The 15,093-nt window shown below is 43.9% G+C and overlaps 1 protein-coding gene and 1 pseudogene across 17 annotated transcripts in view; one reads left to right on the top strand and one right to left on the bottom strand.

The window, feature by feature from the left end:
- The window catches only part of BRSK2 (BR serine/threonine kinase 2), a 490,293-nt gene that overhangs the window by 155,286 nt on the left and 319,914 nt on the right, over positions 1 to 15,093 (bottom strand). The window lies entirely within an intron of this gene.
- Positions 12,370 to 12,743, top strand: LOC125425814 (annotated as a pseudogene).

The raw sequence follows: 15,093 nt of genomic DNA, 5'->3' as shown, positions 1-15,093 counted from the left end.
AAGTAGCTCCGCCACGAGATTTCCTCCATACTCGCTTCTGGTCGCCTAAGCTTCGCTTTCATCTGGCGTGAAGCTCCTCCGTATACCAATGGAGCTCGCCTGGAACGGGATAGAGGACGCCAGCAAATAACCCTCGATGGCATCGGAGAGCCGGGAGTTCCAGTCCTCCACCTGCTCATCGAAAGTGTGCCGGCAGTGCCCAGGGTCCCACAGAGAATTCATAGGAAACCAAGTGGATCCATAAGTTCTCATGGCGGGCATAAATTGGCCCGTCTGTCATTAGACGGGCGTATTGCGCAGGTCCAATTCGACCCTTCAGGGCGTAATGGTCGGACCATGGCACTTCGTCGACAGAGAGTGATACGACCACATCAATCCCCAACCCAAAGACTAGGTCCAGCCTATACCGGCTTCGCGGAGTGGGGCCAGAATTTACAGGCGGAGAGGCCCAGCGCCGCCATGGATGACACCTGTGGGTCTCATTGCGCCACTGCATTGACGAGGCGGGCGCCGACATGGACATTGAAGTCGCCCAAGACAATAAGTCTAGGGAACCGCAACGCCCAGTCTGCCACCACCTCCAGCAGGCGTGGCAGGTTGTCTCCCCGGCGCCGCTTAGCTAATCGCAGTACACCAGAAGAAATGTTTCAACCTCTCCACGGCCAAATTCACTCAAGACCGACACAATCCATGCCGGGAATCTCTTGGACTGGGGCAGCCCTGAAGGGAATAGAATCACCGATGAATACGCGGGCTCCACCCACCTCGCCCCGGGTTCGCGGACTGGTGGAGTATCGCTGAACCTGGTGGCGCCACCTCGCCTAAGGCAACGGGTCTCGGCCTCTCACGCATCTCCAGGTTTCCCGTGACATCAAGCCAGGTCCACCTGCTGAACCCCGAGAAAATCTCTGAGTATGGCGGTCTTATTATTGATGGACCTGGCATTGATCAACACCAGGGACGAAGCAGAGTGTTCCTGAACCCTACCATCCTCGTTCCTCGAGATAGGTCGGAGGTCAGAAGGTGAACGAGCATATCCGTATCTCGTCCGCCTTCTATCAACAGGCCACCGCCTACCGCTATATTTACCCCGCCCTATCACCACTGGGATTCCCAGCCCCAGGACCGGCGCCCCCATCACTTCACTCAACCCTCATACTCAACAACTCAAGCTAATGTCCCCACAAAGTGGGACCAGCCTTGCTAATGACAATAATAAATACTAAATTAATACTAACCTGATCTACAATGGCTGGGAAAGATCTAATTACCTCCAAACACATAAACACATAAATAACTAATCTAGCTACCCTCAAAACCTAAACTAATACAATATAAAACCTGACACTAATATAATATAGCCTATAACAACTAGCTACCTATCTCACTACTATCCCCTAAGTCATAGAACTATAATCCAAAGTCAGGCATAGAGGACCAAAGTATAGAGGGCTAGGATGAATCATTATGGCAAGGAGAAACTGCTGCCACCAGATTCTCGCGCTCCTTGCTGGAACAGGCAGTGACTGTCCGTCAGTTCCCGTTAAGAGAAATAACACAGCTGTTACATGAACAGCAGGCGTGGGACTCACACCACCCACGCCCCCGGCTCGCATGTGATCATCCAAATTGGGGGAGATCCGGAGGGGCCAACAGAACAGAGCAACAATCGGGGGGCTCCTGCCACCAGCCACTCCGCTTAGGTCCCAAACGAGGTGCTCTGTATTCTGGGCTTGCTCCTGAAAGCGTGACATGCCCAGCCCTCTCACGGTCGGCACGCCCCAGCCAGATAGAACAGTTGTGTCCACAGAGAAACTCAGGGAAACCGGCTGAAAATAGCCAGCCTCCTGGCTTCCCTCCGAAGTCACTCCCAACTGCTCACAAAGTGCATATGCTGCTGTTGCTGCCACCGCCACTGCCGTCTCGAGACAAAGATCAGGGCTTGTTGTATCAGAGGAAGCACCAGGTTTTTTGCATCTGCTGCCTCCCACTGTGAACACCAATGCAGTCTCCGCGCCCAGATTTTCACTGCTGCAGAGGGCCCGATGGAACCGCTGCGATCCCGATACAGCCCAAGCCCGAGCCAGAAGAACGAAGGGAGTCCCGGCCCCCGGCCCCCGATGTCCTCGTCTCCCGGTCACCCTGGGCGCAGTCACCAATCCGTCGGTGCGGAAGGGGCCAGCACCACAAGGCGAGTCAATGCAGCCATAGCGGGGGAGGTGCGGAGCCACAGTAAGGGAGGCACAGAGAACGCAGCCACGGCAGAGAAGGCACTGGGAACGAGCGGAGTAAGACAGGCAAGCGGCAGGAGGGATCGCTGAACCACTCATGCCGCCGCCGCCGCCGCCCCCCCAACTCACGCCTTGTCCACCAGCCTGCCGGTCGTTTCCCGGCCCCGTCCTGTCCCGGCAACAGTCGCCGCCCCAGCCAACAAGCAGTTTCAGACAGTCACTTTTTACCAAAAGCGGGTAGAAAACGCTCTCTCAAGCTGACTCCGGAGGAGGAGGTTAAAGGTTTAAAAATTTGTTTTAGCGGAGCTCCCGCTGTCGAGCTCCGCTGCGGGCACCATCTTGATTCGAGATTAGAAAAAGAAGGGGGAAGTTAATACTTTTTCATTTTCTATCGAAGCAGTAAAAGAACACTCCCACCCCCCTTTACATGAATGATAATAGAATGCTAATTTGCCTTAGTTGTAATAAACCAGGAACAGACATTAGAACTTAGCTTAGCTTCCTTTGCAAATAGCGTGGGGTGTGTGTCTGGGGATAACCTGGACCAGGATATTCTGATTCTTTGAATGTTAGCCAGGGAAGTCCATGATCATCCTGAAAATTGTGGTCAATTTTGAGATTCATAGTTTTATTTTCTAATGGATTATGCCTGCCACAAATGGACAGATAGTTGAATATGCAGATTCCTTCATTATTATAAATATGGACAGATAGTTGAATATGCAGATCCCTTCATTATTATAAATATGTGGTAACACCCAGCAAAGTGATTTGTTTTGTTATGATATTTGGTTTGGATCAGGTCTTTTGGAGGAGGGGTAGGGGACTCTGAGAAGCCCTGAACATTATTTTGAAATACCAATATGTATATTATTTTGATATCTGCCATATTTCCATTTTAAAAAATAAAAATAAAACCACTTGTTTTCAGAGTAGGTGGGAGGAGAAGGGGTGGTTTGAGAATGACAACAATCCTAACATTGAAAAGTAGGTTGGAAGTGGGTGAGCTTGAGATAAAGAAAACTGACAATATATGTAAGGAAAAAGATGACTCAAAATTGGCTTCCTGAAAAAGTTCAAGGGAAAGTGATGTTAAAAGAATTAGGGGGAAAAACTAAGAAAAAACACACAAAAAACCCACTAAAACTAAAGGCACAAAATACGTGCAGAGATCAGGAGATAAGCCAAAGCAGTATGGGGCCAGAACCATAGGGAAAAAAACCATGTGGAAAAGCCCAAGATTGGATTTGCTTTAAAAACCTACTTCATATTCAGAATTGTTCCTAGAACCAATTTCCCCATCTGCCTCGGGAGTCAGCTCCATAGAAAAAGGAGCAGCTCAATTGCAGTATAGTTTGCCAAAATAAAAGTGACGGGTTGCTGTCAAGATGCAATACCTTTCTAATATTCCGTGGCAGCTCAGCCTTTTTGCATTCATTCTACCTATTCTCCAAGGTCATATCAGTTCAGGGAAGATGTGACTGTGTGCTGTTTGTCCTACTGCTTAACTGCCTTCCTAGATTCTGCTAGCTTTTTTGAGTTCAGTTTTGAACAAATTTGATATTCAGTACACTGAACTTATCTGAATGCCTGTCCCAGGCACTATGGGAGAGATTTGGGCCTATGCGTCTAACTCTTGCAGTCACAATGTTATTTCAGTAGACCAATGGGATGGATCAAAAGAGTTTGTGGAGAAATCATAATCTATAAAATCACTATTTATCTGTCATATTTCTATTTTGTTCAGGCAGCATGCATGGGATCATCCCACTTTATCCTTTTGAATTAGGTTATGCTGAGAAATGGTGACCTAAGTCTGAGCAGTCACCTAAGTCACCTAAGGCTAAGTCACCTAAGTCACCTAAGGCTGAGCAGAGGTTTGAACTAGAATTCTGCACCTTCAGATGCAACATCATAGCCAACATACATGCTAGGCCAGGGGTCTGCAACCTGCGCCTCTCCAGATGTTCATGGATTACAATTCCCATCAGCCCCTGCCAGCAGGTTGCAGACCCCTGTGCTAGGCCTAATGGGAGAGTCAGGAAGATCAAATATCACAGCTAGTTTACACATGGCTCCAGTCTATATTCATAGCAGGAGAAGGCAAATGAGCTGTGGTCATTGGCACTTTCTCATTCTATGAGCAAACAATTTTAATGAGACTAATGAGCAAAATTTTTAATATACAAAATGTATGTATACAAGTGCTTATGCAAAATGCTACTCCTTTTTTAGCAGAAGGGTTACAAGAACTGAAAATATCCACATATAAATATATGCTCACAAACTCTGGTTCATTCTATATGCAATGGAGGTAGCATACATATCATTCTTACACACCATTTTATGTACAAACAAAACATCTGCATGGGAACATTGAACAATAATTATAGAACAATAGAGTTGCCAGATCCCCCATGGCTTCTAGTGGGGAAGTGCGGGGAGATGGTAGGATTGCCGAATCCAGGTTGGGAAATTCCTAGATATTTAGGGATGGAGCTTGGGGAGGACAGGACCTCAGTAGAGTACAAAGCCATAGAGTCCACTCTCCAAAGTATTCATTTTCTCCAGAGGAACTGGAGATGAGCTGACATTCAATTGGATTCCTAGGTCCCAACTGTAGGCTGGCATCCCTATAGAACCATCTAGAACAGATTTCTTTGGGAGGTGGTGGGCTCTCCTTTCTTGCACATTTTAAGCAGAGGCTAGATAGCCATCTAACAGCAATGCTAACTTGTGAACTTTGGCAGATCGCGCGAGAGAGGGCAGGAAGGGATGAATCAGAGCTCAGCTCTCATGCCCAGGGTAATGTCAATCACCAGTTTGGGGTCAGGAAGGAATTGTCCTCCAGGCCAGACTTGCCAGGGATCCTGGAGATTTTGTGCCTTCTTCTAGGCATAGAGTAGGGGTGACTAGGGGAGTGGGAGCAGGGAGTAGTTGTGAATTACCGGCATTATGTAGGGGGTCGGACTAAGTGTCCCTTGAAGTCCTTTCCAGCTCTATGTTTTTGTTTCTAACTGGTTGACCAGATTCCCCCTTGCTCATCATCCACACATTGCAAACAACAACTAAGACAAGGTGAGTCTACCTTCAGCAAAACCAAAAAATAGTGATTGGCTAGTGCTTTAGGCAGTCCTCCTGCAACCACACACTACTGAATGGTCTTTTGCTCTTTTAAAAATAAACTTTCTAGACCAGTGATGGCGAACCTTTTAGAGACTGAGTGCCGGGGCGGAGCAAGGGAAAACTGTGTCCTGGGCACGTGTGCGCCCTGCACCCCTGCCTGCCCCTGCCCTGCCCTAAAACACCCCAAAACACCCATCACACCCCTGGAATGTCCTTGCCATGCCCCCGCAGGGTCATACACCCAGTACGTTATGCACCCCTCACCCCCTTGACACTATGCCATTGCCGAGTGCTCAAACTAGGGCGATGGTGCGTGCCCACAAAGAGGGCTCTGAGGGCCACCTCTGGCACCCATGCCATAGGTTCACCACCACTGTTCTAAACACTGAATGCTATTTTGTTGAACCACTGAAGTAAGCAACACTCATCCAGTTCTTTCAAATGAAAACAGTGCTGATCATCAGCAAGGCTACTCTAATTCCCCATCATGTTAAGAACTTTTCTTTTCTGATCTGCAGGTGTGCTTGTGAGTGTGTGCATAGGTCTTTGGAGGCTGAGCATTTTGCTTCTCCAGTAACAAGACATACAACACTCCTGACTTTCTAAAAGCAAACAGGCCATCTCTTTGGCAGCAGGGCTAGTCCCCACCCCACACATTAAGTGGAGAAGGCTCATCACATCAGTGACAGTGGATTGCCACTACGTTTGCTCTAAGAAGAAAATCAAGGATTTGCCTTTTAGTCTAGCAAGGCCCTCTGCACGTTGAAGATTCATTGCTTTTGAAAAACCCCTGCTGTTGACGGTTGTGGCAGCATGTCCAGTCTAACTGAGTGATGTGATGCCGGGGTACTTCTCTCAGGGTACTTCTTAGTCTATGTCCAAAAGCCTAAGATGAACAGGTATGGAAAAGCAGAAATTTATGGCTGAAAGACGTACTCAGACAAAGGATTTACTTACAGTATTTTCAGATTTACTTTCAATTGCCGGAAGAAATATTTACTTGTTTCTAAGATGCTCTTTAAAATAACATGAGGGGGCTTTACACATTAAAACCATAGGAATACTAATAATTACACATGTATAGAACCAGAAGAAACATGTATAGATAGTAGGGGGCTCATAAGAAGAAGGTAGTACGCAAATGACCAGCAAGACCCAGGGCTGTCTAGAGCAGGGGAGCAGGAGGGAAGGAAGAAAGTGCTGGGGGCTCAATTGAGTTGCAGGGCTCCCAAAGCAGTGTCATGTTGTAGTCATAGAATGCATTGCTTTAATTCCATAGTGTGGTTCTGTCTGCTGCCACAAGGTGCACAGAGAAGGCAGAGCACACCAAAGAGCAGTATTTGACTCTGCTGTCACCGCCTTTCTGAAAAGTTTACAATACTCTGGTACGTTCCCCACGGACAAATTTTCTGTCTCAGGGAAAGTTGAGAATACAGTTGTGAATGCTGTGGCAGAAGTTGCAGCAGAGCACGACCACATTTTAAAGTAATGCGGATTCTCTTTTTAGCATTAAAGAATCTTAATGAAGCGCCACCTTCATCAAAACATTTATTCTCTGCATTGTTGAACACAGACATTTGATAAAAGAGCATTTGTATTGCTCTGGATGGCTATTAGCAAGATTTGCCTTTTTGTAAAGTTGTGCCCGCCAGATGCAACTTTGCAAAAAGGCAAGTCATGCTAATAGCCATCCAGAGCAATATAAATGCTCTTTTATCGGAGGTCTACATTTAACAGTACAGAGAATAAAAGCTTTGACAAAGGCAGTGCTTCAACAAGAGTCTTTCATGTTAAAAAGAGAATCAGGAGGTGGGGGAGACAGGCACTAGGATTCTACAGAGCATTTCAACACAGGAAGATGTAGTGGTTTGATTCACACATCCCCTGCCACCTTTCTCTGAGACAGAGTATACCAGGCTGATGAAAATGCTTTCTTCTCAGATTGTGCTGAACCCATCAGGCCTAGTCAGCATTGGAACAGGATTGCTGAGGATTCCCACTTTGGGCCCCTCCCCTTCAGCTCTTCCAAGTTGACCAGCTGGGTTCATACCAGGCATAAAATCAATGATGTTGAGACCTGGACCGAATTTAGTGCTTGGTAAGCCACCCTTCCCACACCAGTTGTCAGAGGATAGAAGACAACACAAGACCAGGCAGGAGAAGATACAGTCATTGCCAAGATGTACCCTCCTAACAAGGTCATTATCGGTGGTTTCCTCCTTCCTTTAGTTTAACCCAGTTTCTGCTCAATCAGGTCTTGCAAAGGGGCACCCCTGTTCGTGTATGATAGCAACACAAAAAGCCAAGAACATTTCAGAATGCGGGGCACTGGGCACGCTCAGAGGTGTTTGCAGCTGCCACTCAAAAGCAACAGCCAATCAGAATTTGGGACACTGGGCATGCTCAGATATGCTTCTAAAGTAAATACAAAAGTCCTGGGCTGTGCAAAGCAAACTTCCTCCCAGTCCTAACTCAGCTCTTGGGAAGAAGTGTGGGAAGAAGAAACAGGGATAAATTAGACCTGGTATAATTGTGCCATGCAGAAACAGCCTTTGTTTCAGAGTTTGGTTTGGAGAATGCAGTGAAGTAGCTAGATAAAAATGGGGATAGTGCATGGTGATTAACTACAGATACATGGAGCGAAGACTGTGAAATGTTGATTTGGCTTCAGAGTTGACAAACTTCAGAATTCAGTGAAAAAATTAGATGTAAGGGGGAGGGAGACTGATGATCTTGTGGAAAAGGAGGTGCTTTGGCTGACACTAACATTCATTCCTCCCACACACCATATTTACAGATGATCAGCAACAAGCAGGCTGCATACTTAAGCTTTGCCAGAGGCCTAGCAATACAAGAGAATTTGAGATAATCTCCAGGGATTCTACCTGGAGGCAGGAAAGGAAAGAACCAGCAGACAAACCAGCAAACAAACTGTGACATAAGTCTGATAGACTAATCATGATTTCTGCAACATCTGAATGAAGCATCCATAGGGAGTTGGGGCAGGACATCCCATGACTTTTTCCCCCCAACTCTCAAAAAATTAATTACACATTAATTAAAACAACATAGCAGTGATTAAAACAATAAAATAAAAACACACCCCTATCTCACTCTGAATCTCCAACCCCAGATATGGATAATACCTCCTCACTTCTCGCTACGATAAGAGTAGAACAGTGAGAATTGTTTATTGTTTTATGGTACCAGCCTGGCCTTCAATAATTGGCTTTTATTCTTTTGGGGTGATGGGTTGACCCTGGATGCTCAGGATTGCTCATTATCATATTAGACTCTCCATCAAGGTGTGAAAAGTCTACCTCTTTTAGTATATGGAACACATGTTTTTGTATAATATAGACCTAGCCTGTATGGATATGTAACGGGAGGGATCCAAGTGATGTAACCAGTGATGTATTGATGATGTATTATTGATTGATGTATGAACCATTACAAAACTAAGTGCCTCAGCTATATGCTCCACTTTTGCCTTGGTTAGAGCTGCAGCTTAATAAATCCTTTTTTTTATTTTAAACCTTTTACTTCTAAAGTCTCTTACTGGAGCAATTTCAATGTGCAAAATCGGCCTCAGTCTCACCAAAATGAGATTAAATATGGGGAACTGGCTTTTATGCTTGTAGTTATGTATATTTTTAGCTAGGTATACAATATATGGATTGAGTTAAGCAAAAATTATATTTAAGTTTCAAGTATGGAAACATCTTCAGTGTTGTACAATCTGGGTCTAAAAATGCATTTTTCAAACATGTCTAGAAATTAGAGCTTTTCGAGACAGCATTTCCATCCAGAAATTGACCTCTGCTTTCTTTGTGACCTTCGACAAGGCAGTGATTGCTCTATGACTTATATTCCCCAATGATGACATGAGATATTTGGTAAAATTGCAACAGTTATCAGCTTTGTATTGTACTGCCTAGAAACAGGGGAAATCAGACCTCAGCTAAAATGGCAAGAACAACACAAGGATAATAAATTTCACCTGCCTTTGTCTTCACTACTCTCAAATGAAATGCCTGTCTGTATTTATTATTGCCACTCTGTGTAACTGAATTAAACACTGAAAGCCAGGGATAATGACAAAATCTCTATCCAGATTGCAGTGGAAATTGATACAGTGCTGCTGTATTTTTATCACAACATCTTTGTAGGAATCTTGACTCATACAGCTTTGCCCAAACAACATATAACTTTTCCCATCCTATGGAAACATTACAGTGGTACTGTGTAGTAGTTCCATCTAAAACTGAATGTGCAGACATGATTCCTCAATTATCTCTGCAGCAGAAAGTGTATGACTAAGAACATGATTTCTTATTTTCAGGGAAACACCAAGTGCAAAATAAGTGGGACATAGCCTCAAGTAATTCTGTCACTGGATCAGATGGGAAAACACAGTAGCAATCCATATCATCAGCAAATCTGGAATACTAGTCAGTTGAAATAAAACGCCATAGACCTTAAATATAGGGTACAATATTGTACAATTTAGTATCACTTTTAGTATCACCTGTAATTTAGTATCACTTTTACACCTCCTTGCTCTAGAAAACCAGCAGATTGCTGTCTGGCTCCAAATCAAGAAGGGCAAGAGTCCTGCAGGGCTGACTATTTTAATGGAAATACAATTATTACAGAGTTGGCCAAGCCTTAAACTGCCAAGTTAGAAAGACTGACTCTGGGAACCTACAGTAAACAGGAATCGTGGAGTGGCATTTGCATAAAATTAAAGAGATACATTCATCTGCCACATGTACCCAGGACACCAGATTTCTGTCAAGTTCCCTTTTCCTGCAACAGACTTTTGTCCTGGTGGTGGCTGACACAATGGACAGAGTGGTGAGAAACAACTGCAACATGTCTGCAAAGACATATCACTTAGTTTGTGACCCTGAAGGTGATGATTAGAGGTTTTTAGGGTCTAAGCAATGAGCTGATTAGCTAGTATGATGCTTCACTGACTCTGTTAATGACAGAAACCAACGCAAGGGCAACAATGTCTTTGTCAGGAGTGATGTAAAAGCTTCACTTAGGTCCCACCCTCTGTTCTTTTCTTTTTTTTTGCCAGAGGGGGAACTGTTCCCTTTGGCTTTAAGTTCATTTCGCAGGGATGGCTGCTGGTGAGAGGCCCTTTCTCTTTCCCTGACTCATAGCAGAATACACCAGCCCAACCGATGGTTTCTAAGAGGCAAATGCATGCCTATCTTTGGCATGAACCATCTGTATTCTTTCACATCCATTCTTAGCATTTGCAATAGTTTTAGCTCAGGATAGCTGGATTTATGTTCCATAAACTGATGGAAACATAGCATTATTGTTTCCATTCCTTTCTCTATCACACACACATTCATACAAACATATTTCCTTGAATGGTAGTAAGGAAGGTGAGAAGCTGTCTTTTGCCCAGACCTGGAAAAAGGCAGTGGAAGGACAATAATTATAAGCGAATTACTTCAAATCATTTAATCTTCTTTCAACTAAGAGACCATGGTATGTGTGTAGAAGAGGGGGGGGGGGTTGCCTACAGTACGGTTCATGAATTCCAAGTTTTATCTCAACATCCCTGTAGGAATCTTGACTCACACAGCTTTGCCCAAACAACACTTCACTCACCTGCTGTCATGCTGTCAAGATTCCAAGGCAGAATGAGCAGCACACGCATCGCTCATCATTTTTGATGCATGCCTGGGTTTCCCCAGCTGCACAGAGACTTGTTGGCTGTTTTGATGGTCACATGGGGCCAGCAATTTTACTATTAAAGGACATAATGATAATGAAAAGTCAACAGTCTCACAAAGTTCAGCCAAAAGGATAGGGATTCATTGCCTAAAACAGCCATTTTATAATAATAAACCATTTTTAAAAATCAGTTTGAATTTGCTGTTTTTTTAACATGTGAGTGGGGCTGTCAATGTTCATAGATACTATGTAATAGGTCAGTGGTGGCGAACCTTTGGCACTCCAGATGTTATGGACTACAATTCCCATCAGCCCCTGCCATTGACCATGCTGGCAGGGGCTGATGGGAATTGTAGCCCAAAACATCTGGAGTGCCAAAGGTTCACCACCACGGTAATAGGTGATCTGCAACAGTCACAATCTCAGTCATCAGTCACATGTTTAAAAGATCTCAGCATGATACTGACAAAAAGCACCACCCACACCCACAGTCAAGCTCCTTTTCATCCATTGAAGGAAGTATGTACTAGCTACTGAAAAAACCCCAAAACCAAACCAAAACTCCACGATATTCAGGAGGATCAATGACATTGTTCAAGATGAACAGCACCATCACAAGCCATTATCTGGGGCCTCTGAGAAATATCGAAGGACAGCACATACATAGTCAAAAAGTCAACTCTGCCCTTTTCTTCTACCAAGGTGGTAGGAGAGGCCTTAGCTGAACTTGTTCCAAGAATACTTCTGTGATTGATGAGGCCAGCCTGACCTAGCCTTACTACTCTTCTGTGGGGGGGTTTCAACATACTTGACTTATAACTGGCAGACTTACCCACACTTGTTTGTCTTTTCCAGCAGCTGCACAGCCTGGGTTTAAGCTCAATGAGCTATTTGTAAAGATGTGGAAGAAACTAGTTGACAAAGTAGTAAGCTGCCTTCCAGAAAGAGGGTGGGGGAACCTTTCTAATCAAATGTACTTTAAGAATACATTGTGCATCTATACTCTTGCAGATTCCTTAGCAATTACTCTAATCACCTCTTTCTAATATCTGACCTGGTGTTAAACTCAATACTGAGATACATTAATGAGATGCTCAGATAACAGGAGCTAGAACTAACTTTATTGACAGTCAACTGCAGAAGGCAGCCCCAAACAGCAATATATTAAGGAATAACACCTTTATTGGGGGATGTGGAATGGTATAGTATAGCTTGATTTTATCACTTCTTAGAAGCTAAGAAGGGTTGGCACTTGGAAGGGAGACCACCAAGGAAGATTCTGCAGATGTGCCTTTCTGATCTGGCCGCTAGAAAAATGCCCCCCCCCCCCCAAAAAAAAAGTGGTAAAAAGAAGAAAGGGTAATCTGCCATCAATGAGCTAGTCACGTAGGAATATACTATCAGCTTTCATAAGCGAATCCATGGCATGGGCTTCAAAAAGCAGGTTCTATGGGCTCTCAAGGAAATCCATAAAGTTGCAGTTGAGGTGGGGGTGGAACCTGATGTATTGATCTCCACTTAAACAGGGAGGTCTGAGTGAAAGGAATAAGGAATGTTTCTTACCGCGTCCATTTATCCAGAAAATGCAACAAAGATTAAGATTTTCCCAATAAATTGTACCCTCTGGTTACCTATGTGCCCATTACCGCCTTCAAAAGTCTTTGGACTCTCACTGAGTATGAAAACTAATCTTTCTTTACTATAAAGTTAGAAAAATGAAAAAGGAACACTATACAGAGGAAGGCACTTGTAAACTCTGTTCACTGGCCTTGTAACTTTATTCTCACTCGCACACCTGTAACTTGACAGCACTTTACTCTCTCACACACCTTTATTGAGCCAGGTGAGAAAAGAAGAGATGAGCAACAGCCCACACTGGCACTGGTAATAGTAGAAGGTGGATGAAATACTACTCAGTTGGCCACAAGAGGAATGTCATGGCCTGAAGCAGCCATTCGCTATCTGGAGAACCAGGGCCATAAGTCCCAGATAGTCAGGCTACAGCTCAGTAGTAGGTAGATGGTAGGTGCAACTCTTGGTGGAAGGTCCCAAAAGATTTAAGATTCAGTAGTATGACTATGTAAATGAACTTCATCAATATGCTTCCTAGACTAAAGCATCACAAATCCAATATTTGTCCAGACTGGCACCATAAAATAATAGCTGATATATATTACAAGTGCCCAGATTGAATGAATGGTTGGCAACTTCAGGGATTCCTAAATGAAGCAGATTGTCTGAATTTATTTCAGTCTGGCTCCTGAGCAGGTTTGCAGCTTCAGGGTGTTTTTGGACTGGGGCCTTCTGTTGGATAAACAGGTTGCAGCAGTGACTGGGGCGCCTTTCATGAGCTTTGGCTGGTGAGGCAGTTGCAGCCCTTCCTGGGGAGGGGATAAACCTTGCTACTGTGGTGCATTCCCAAACAACGTGTAGATTAAATCACTGCAATGAATTCTACATGGCACTATCCTCGAAGATTGTTCAAGAAATACAGCTAGTATGGAATGCTGTGGTCAGAATCGTGACTGGAGTGAGTAGTGCAGACCATATCACTCCAGCCTCACTCTGGCTTCCAATTTGCTTTCAGACCCAATTTCCAGTACTACTATAGACTTTTAAAGCCCTGTACAGCTTGAGGCCAGTATACCTAAAGGATTTCGAACTTCCATATGAACATACTTGATCTCTACAGTCATAGTCAGAGGCTCTGATTTTGGTGCCCCACTATCTGAGGCTAGAAATTTTGGAACTCCCTTTCCACGGAGACTCAACTGTCTCCCTCTGTTGTTGTCTTCTGCAAGTGGGTGAAGACTTTTTTTTGTTTGGAATTTCCTTGTTTGCCCTCCCTGTTTGTGTGTGTTCATGAGCTTTATTTAAATGTTTTAGATATTTTATAATTTTATCCAAAATGCTTTTTACTATTTAAAATGTTTTAATATTTGACATCTTGAGAACCCTAAATTGAATGGAAATGCAGCACAAATGTTTAAAATAAATAAATGAAATAATCACCTAGCAGTGCACTCAAAGAAAGTCACATTTAAGCCTGCTGATTTCAATAGGCTTTGAAGGGTGTAAATTTATTTTGGATTGTATGAAAGTCAACCATTTCCAATGGGTTGGGGTTTTCTTGTTTCCTCCGAGTTTTCTAGAGCAAATGGGTTTTAGAGGAAAATTGACTGGATTCAGGTGTTTGGTCTTAATTATTGTTGACATGTTTTTAATGAAATTGTAGCTGTCTTAGTCCTTCTGGGAGAGATTAAAAAGCAGTATGTATGTTATGTAAATAAAGAAGCACTGGAAATGTAGAAACAAGGAAAACAGCTTGAAAAACTATTCTGTTCATGCTGGTCTCATAATTACTGTTGCTTGCCTACAGTGTAGATAAACACATTCAGGAGGAGGACCAAGACCTGCATACCTATGGGACTGCCTCTCCCTGTATTGCCCCACTAGGTCCCTCCACTCATCAGAGGGAAACCTACTGGAGATCCCTGGCCCAAAAGAGTTCTGGCTGGCTTCTGGTGGAATAAGCTCCCTAATGAGATCCGGGCCCTGCGGGACTGAAGGAGTTCCCAGGGTCTGTAAGATAGAGCTTATCCATCAGGCATTCCCATTGAGGCCTGACTATCATCATCACCAGCCCTCCATGGGTGTGGTTGGGGTGGTTGGGTTTTTAAGTGCCTTCTATCAGTTATTTTAATGGTTTTAATGTTTGTTGGCTATAGCTGTTTTAATTCGTAATTTTATTGTTGTTTGCCACCCTGAGTCCAGCTGGGAAGGGCAGGGAATAAATGTGAATATAAAATAAAATTAATAAAATAAAAAAACTTTGCAGGTTAGATTATATCTTGGATACATTTATTTTACTATTAGGTTAAATGTTATTTTCTCCCTTCCTTCAAAAGCAAAATCATCTTATTCTTTTCAGTAGCTATACGCCAGGTATAAGGTGATTTCTAGGTGAAAAGATAAAGACCTCATTGATATTTTTATGACAGCAAATATGTAGCAGTGTTTATTTCTAGGGCATATCACT

The sequence above is a fragment of the Sphaerodactylus townsendi genome, linkage group LG02, assembly GCF_021028975.2.
Source record: "Sphaerodactylus townsendi isolate TG3544 linkage group LG02, MPM_Stown_v2.3, whole genome shotgun sequence".
In the NCBI taxonomy this organism is placed as follows: Eukaryota; Metazoa; Chordata; class Lepidosauria; order Squamata; family Sphaerodactylidae; genus Sphaerodactylus; species Sphaerodactylus townsendi.
The sequence above is the reverse complement of the archived record's forward strand: the minus strand, read 5'-3'. Positions and strand labels throughout refer to the sequence as shown.